A 5,739-nucleotide genomic window follows, 5' to 3' on the forward strand; every position below is an offset into this window, starting at 1 on the left:
ATGTTAGGCCCCACGCCCTCCATCTCAGTGACTGGAAGGTCAGCTAAACCAAAGATAAAGCCATAGATAATCTGAACAACACTGTCAGTCAACAACCTTGACCTAAATGATATTTAGTGAATGCAGCTCAACAGAAGAATACACGTTATTTTAAAGTGCACGTGATACCATCACCAACATAGAATTCTGAGACACAGAGTTCCCAATAAGTCCCAATAAATTTAAAAGAATCAAAATGATGTGACGAGTACAGTGAAATCAAATTAGTAATAAAAATCAATGCTGTGTAGGAAAAATAGATACAAGGTATTAATATAAAATAGTAAGATTATAAAACTTTTAAAAATATAGAAAAACTTAAAAAATATACATGAAATTTAAAAATATATGAAATACTCAAAACCTAACTCTCTGAGATACATTTAGGTTTCGGATAACAAATATGTAAAACATACAAAAAATTTTTTTAAAAGTTCATGCTGGAGCCCAGCGAGGGGAGCGTCCAGGTAGGACCCAGCCACATGGTGCGACTCTGAGGAAGACCTACCACCAGATGCCGACGGTCACCATGGGTAAGAGACCCCAATAAGCCAAGGGACAAGATGTCCTCATATGCCTTCTCTTTGCAAACCTTCCAGGAAGAGCACAGGGAGAAACACCCAGACTCCTCAGTCAGTTCTTCCAAATTCTCCGAGAAACGTTTGGAGAGCTGGAAGACCACGTGTGCAAAGAAGTCAGAGCACGAAGATACGGCAGAGTGACAAAGTCCGCCATGACAGGGAGATGAGAAATTACGTTCCTCCCACAGTGATAAGAAAGGAAAGAAAAAAAAAAAGATACCAATGTCCCTAAAAGGCTCCCCTCTGTCTTCATCCTGTGGTGCTCGGAACGTCACCCATAGATCAAAAGTGAACACTCTGGTTTATCCACTGGGGATACTGCAAATGGTGAAATGTGGTCTGAACAGTCAGCCAAAGATAAGCAACCAGATGAACAAAAAGCAGCTAAACTGCAGGAGAGATGGGAAAAGGCTATTGTCGTAGACCAGGGGTCCCCAAACTACGGCCCGCGGGCCACATGCGGCCCCCTGAGGCCATCTATCCGGCCCCCGCTGCACTTCCGGAAGGGGCACCTCTTTCATTGGTGGTCAGTGAGAGGAGCCTAGTTCCTATTGAAATACTGGTCAGTTTGTTGATTTAAATTTATTTGGTCTTTATTTTAAATATTGTATTTGTTCCCGTTTTGTTTTTGTTTTTTGTTTTTTACTTTAAAATAAGATATGTGCAATGTGCATAGGGATTTATTCATAGTTTTTTTTTATAGTCCGGCCCTCCAACGGTCTGAGAGACAGTGAACTGGCCCCCTGTGTAAAAAGTTTGGGGACCCCTGTCGTAGACGGTGGCCACAGGCAAAAGTGAGGAGGGAAAGAAGGGCCCTAGCAGGCCAACAGGCTCAAAGAAAGAAGGAAACAGAATGTTCAACCACTGGCTCTCCAGGACTATAAAGCCCTGCTCTGTAGTGTTTGCCAATTTCTGTTGTGTAAATACTCCCATGTGGCCAATCTCAGACTGCCCACATGAAGTCACCAAATATGGATTTGGAAAGAGAGGCACACAGAGACCCTCTGCAGCTGGTGGGAGCTGGTGGGAGCTGGGTCCAGCACCAGGGGTGACCATTTCCCTGCCCAGCCTCCCTTCCACTTCCAGTGTCCCTGCCTCGCTGGAGCCCCACTGTGGAGACCATGGGAACTGCTCTTGTTGGCTTCCCAGGTGTGGGAGGAAGCTGAGGTAGCAGCATAGTCGACACTCCCTGCTGGGAACTGCCTGCCCCAATTGAGACAAGAAAATCTCTGTCACTTGACATAAAAATGGGACCTGTTCAGAGCTGCATTGCCCTGCAGGTGGCTGGGGGTCCTTCCCTTCTGTTTGGAAACCGTGGATCCTTAGGGGTGGGTGCAGGGGCCTCGCCATATGGTAAGTGACCAGTGGAAATAACAGCAGGAGTGGCCAGCAACCACTGATCTGTGTCCTGGCATGAGGTCCTCCCAGGGGTCCTGTAAGGGGTACCCAGCAGGCAGGGACATGGAGGTCAAGTGAGGGGCAGCTGCCTGGGCGGGGGCTGGGTGCTGGGCCTTGGTCCAGCCAGGTGGCCCCACACTCTCAGATTGCTACTGCCTACTCAGACTTCTCCTAGGGACATGTCTGGGAGCTCCAGCGGAGCCCCTGGCCACATTCAGAGGGACGTTGGAGTAGGGACTAGGAACTACCCAGAAACCTCACTAGGAGACCACGGGCACTGTTCTCAGGAGCTGTGGGGGTTCTGAAAGGTGAGTTTGGAACCAAAGCAGTTTGGTTTAAAAAGCAGTGTGGGCTGTTGGGGGGTTGGGGGACAGTGTGTGAGTAGCAGCACTTAGTGAGCTTTTCTCCCCTTTATTTGTCCCCTCATGCCTCTGTCACCCCGGGACCAAGTTGCCACCTGCAGCCCCAGACTGGTGAGGTGGCTGGGTCAGGAGTATACACGCATGTGGTTCGGTAGGGTGGCCTCCAGCCATCCACACATGCCCCGAGAGATGACCAGTGTCCAATGGGAAGAGTAGCAGAGTGGCTGGGAGTGCAGGCATGCTGTGTGACCTGGGTGTGTCACTTTAGGTCCCTGTGCTTCTATTGCATGCTGGAGCAGGTCTGAGAAAGGAGCCAGGTGGGTGAACACAGAGCATCTTGCAGCTGGACTGTCACAGGGTCCTCCAGGGGGTCCCTGAGGTAGGATAAAGACAGCCCCAAAGCTCAGCAGCTTTATCTCAGGGTGAAAGGAGCTGGAGTCCGCAGCAGAGACCAGGGTTGGAGACAGCAGAAGTTGGGGAGTGTGGGGAAACAGCTGTTTTAAGCTTGCTCACTGGTTTCCTAGCTGCAAGCACTTTGCATGATTAATGCTGAGCACATGTCAGAAAGCCACGTGTGTGTCTCTATGAAAAGCTACAGGTGCTTTCCCTCAGTGATGGTTCTCCCAGATCGCTCTCCCACCATGAGATGTGGCTCCCTGATTCCCTCGGCTGCCACCACAAGGGGCAGTGTTCCTGATCCCTTGCCCTCCACTGCAAAGCAGTTTTCCTTTGTTTATTCACTCATCTTTCTCTATGAGCCTCCAATAAGTGGGTAATGGCCCAGCGCTTTCCAGCTCTCCACATTTCCTCTACCAGCTGTCCGAATTCAGTGTGAACCTGCCCGGCTTCGACCACCGGTATTACGTCAAGCCACCAGCATGGACGGCCAGCTGAGAGCTGGATGAAGACAGCCAAGGGCTGAAAGAGCATCCGTCGTTCAGAATCAGGCAGAACCACATGACCGTGGGCCCACTAGAAACAGGACAGTATGTAGCAGACACCTGCTGGATGGGCTGTGCAGACCTGCCCCCAGCCGTGTATCTCTGATGCCCAGAGCTCCAGGGAACAGTCATTTTGTATTGGATCCCACCCTCTGGCCACAGCAGATTGCCCAGGGGTGGGCTCCTCACCGGCCTGGCCAAGTAGCCCAATATCTGGAGCCAGGGTGCACGGGGTCTGGCTTCCCAGTTTGTCTGCTCTTGAAAGGCCACTGATTAAGCCCCATGTGGCTGTGAGACCATGTGTGCCATGTGGTGCAGGAAGCAGAAAAAGTGGGTGATGTGATATGCCGAGAACGAGAAAAGAGCCAGGGCCAAGTCAGATGGACAGCACCGGTGGGCTCCACATGGCACCTGGCCGGTGAGTTTAATTGTTGACCATCAATCATGGCTCTAACAGGTGCACCTGCTACCTCCCGGGGAGGAGAATCAGCTTGGAGAGGGTGTAATGACCTTCGCTTCCTCCCACCTCCCTGGGGTCAGGTGGGGGCAGGACCCCGATTTTCAGTCTCTCCCATCCCTGTCCCACTACCCACAGTGCTCCCAGTGGCCTCTCTGCTGAAGGCAGGCAAACAAAAACCACAAGACTCTGCAGTCATCAGTCAAGTTTAATGCGTCGTACAGAAGAACTACACGGGCATATTTAAGACAAACACTTTTCTCTAGCCTCACTATCCACTGGACGGGCCTCCTTGGTCCAAAAAAAAAAAACCCAAACTAAGTCTCAAGACACGTCAGCAGCTACCCCTCCCGGGTCCAACCTTTCATATCCTCCCATTACATTTCTTAAAATTTTTAATTCGATCCATCCAAGAAGAAACAAACCAACAGAAAGGAACCTGAAGACATTTACACTGCAAGCCACGCGGTAATGCATAATCGGTGTCTAGAGTAACCAATATAGAAGACGTGTGTCTCACAGTTCACTTTGTTCCTCAATAAAAGAATATAAAAATCTTGTTCAACCCAGTGTCAAAGTGTATTAAAATAGATCTGTATACAGCACAGTTTCTCCCGGAGTCGTGAAAGTGACAGGAAGGGACCGTGGACCGTCTGGGGGACTCTGACCGGCCTCCCTGCTCTGCATGTCTGCGCGCATGTGCGTGTGGGTCTGGGACCGTGCGCGCATGCGCACGCACACATGCACACGCACATTCAATGCAATTCGGCACCGTGTGATATGCTGGGGGTGGGAGCCCTGTGGCTCCCAGGTGCTTATCTGTTGTGCTAAGTCCCTCGGGACTGGAATATCTGGTGGGTGTGGCGAGCAGGCCCAGCCCACCCCGAGAATGTGGGAGCCCTTTAGGACAGCTAGCTTGCCCTCTGCTCTCCGGGAGACCACAAGAAGAGGGACTCTTGCAGTCTCCAAAGGCCAACCCCCTTCCCGGAGGCCATCACCCTCTCCTCTTCGCTCATCCCTCTTGATGTCTCCCATCTGGCAGCCCCCAGGGAGGGGTTCCCATTCGTACCTTGCAGCAGAGACTACCGTGAGCAGAAAAAGACGTCAGCAAGCGCCCCTCCTCTCCCCACCTTCACATTAAATATCTTACAATAAAAACGCCATACAAAAATGTAAAGTTATTATTATTTTTTTTGGCATAGTGTCTGTACTGGCAAGAAACGAGGAGTGGGATACTTTATCGGCTCTTCAAAAAGGGGAGAAAATAAAAGGCTTCGGTCGCAAGTTGAATGATTCAACCCAAAACAGAAAACCTGCCAGACGCCCCCACTGCATGGCTGCAGCTCCATCTTGCTCAGAAACTCCATGAGGAAAATACACCGATGGTAAAGTGAGTCCGAAGCATCAGTAAGAGGAAGGAGGTGCGCACGGCGATGGCGCTCCGGGGCTTCTTCGGGGACACTGCCACGCCCCCTCGGAACGCAGGCCGCACAGAGTTTCAAGTCAAACAGCTGCGATTCTTAATGCTAATAATACTGACAGACGGGCCTGGGAATGTTCTGGAAAGGCACCCAAGTGCCCAGGCCCAGGCGTGGACCCCTGTGAGGGAGGGGCCTGGAGTCCTACCTAGATTCGCTACCCACTTCTGTCCAACTACCTGTACTACTCAGCTACGTCTGCATTTCCGGCTCTGTCCCCACAGGACACTGGGCAGGTGCAGGCCCTCAGTGGCACCAGGCACCCTGGCCCCTCCACACCTCTGCACGAGGCCATGGGGACAGCTATGCTGTTAGCTGGAGGCCTGGGCAGTCCCACCACAGCTGGGGCTGATGGTGAGCCACCCACCTGGCTTCTGGGTGTCTTGTCTGAACGTGAAGTGGGTAGGACTCCCCCCCACCCACCCACCACCCATCCTGGCTCAATGACTAGGACTTACACCAAGAAGGGAACTCCACCTCCCT

The 5,739-nt window shown here is 51.5% G+C and overlaps 1 pseudogene; it reads left to right on the forward strand.

Annotated features, from left to right (window-relative positions):
- On the forward strand, positions 1–3,274 carry LOC136388405 (high mobility group protein B2-like; annotated as a pseudogene).
- Positions 3,275–5,739: the final 2,465 nt, after the last annotated feature.

The sequence above is a fragment of the Saccopteryx leptura genome, chromosome 1 (assembly GCF_036850995.1).
Source record: "Saccopteryx leptura isolate mSacLep1 chromosome 1, mSacLep1_pri_phased_curated, whole genome shotgun sequence".
In the NCBI taxonomy this organism is placed as follows: domain Eukaryota; kingdom Metazoa; phylum Chordata; class Mammalia; order Chiroptera; family Emballonuridae; genus Saccopteryx; species Saccopteryx leptura.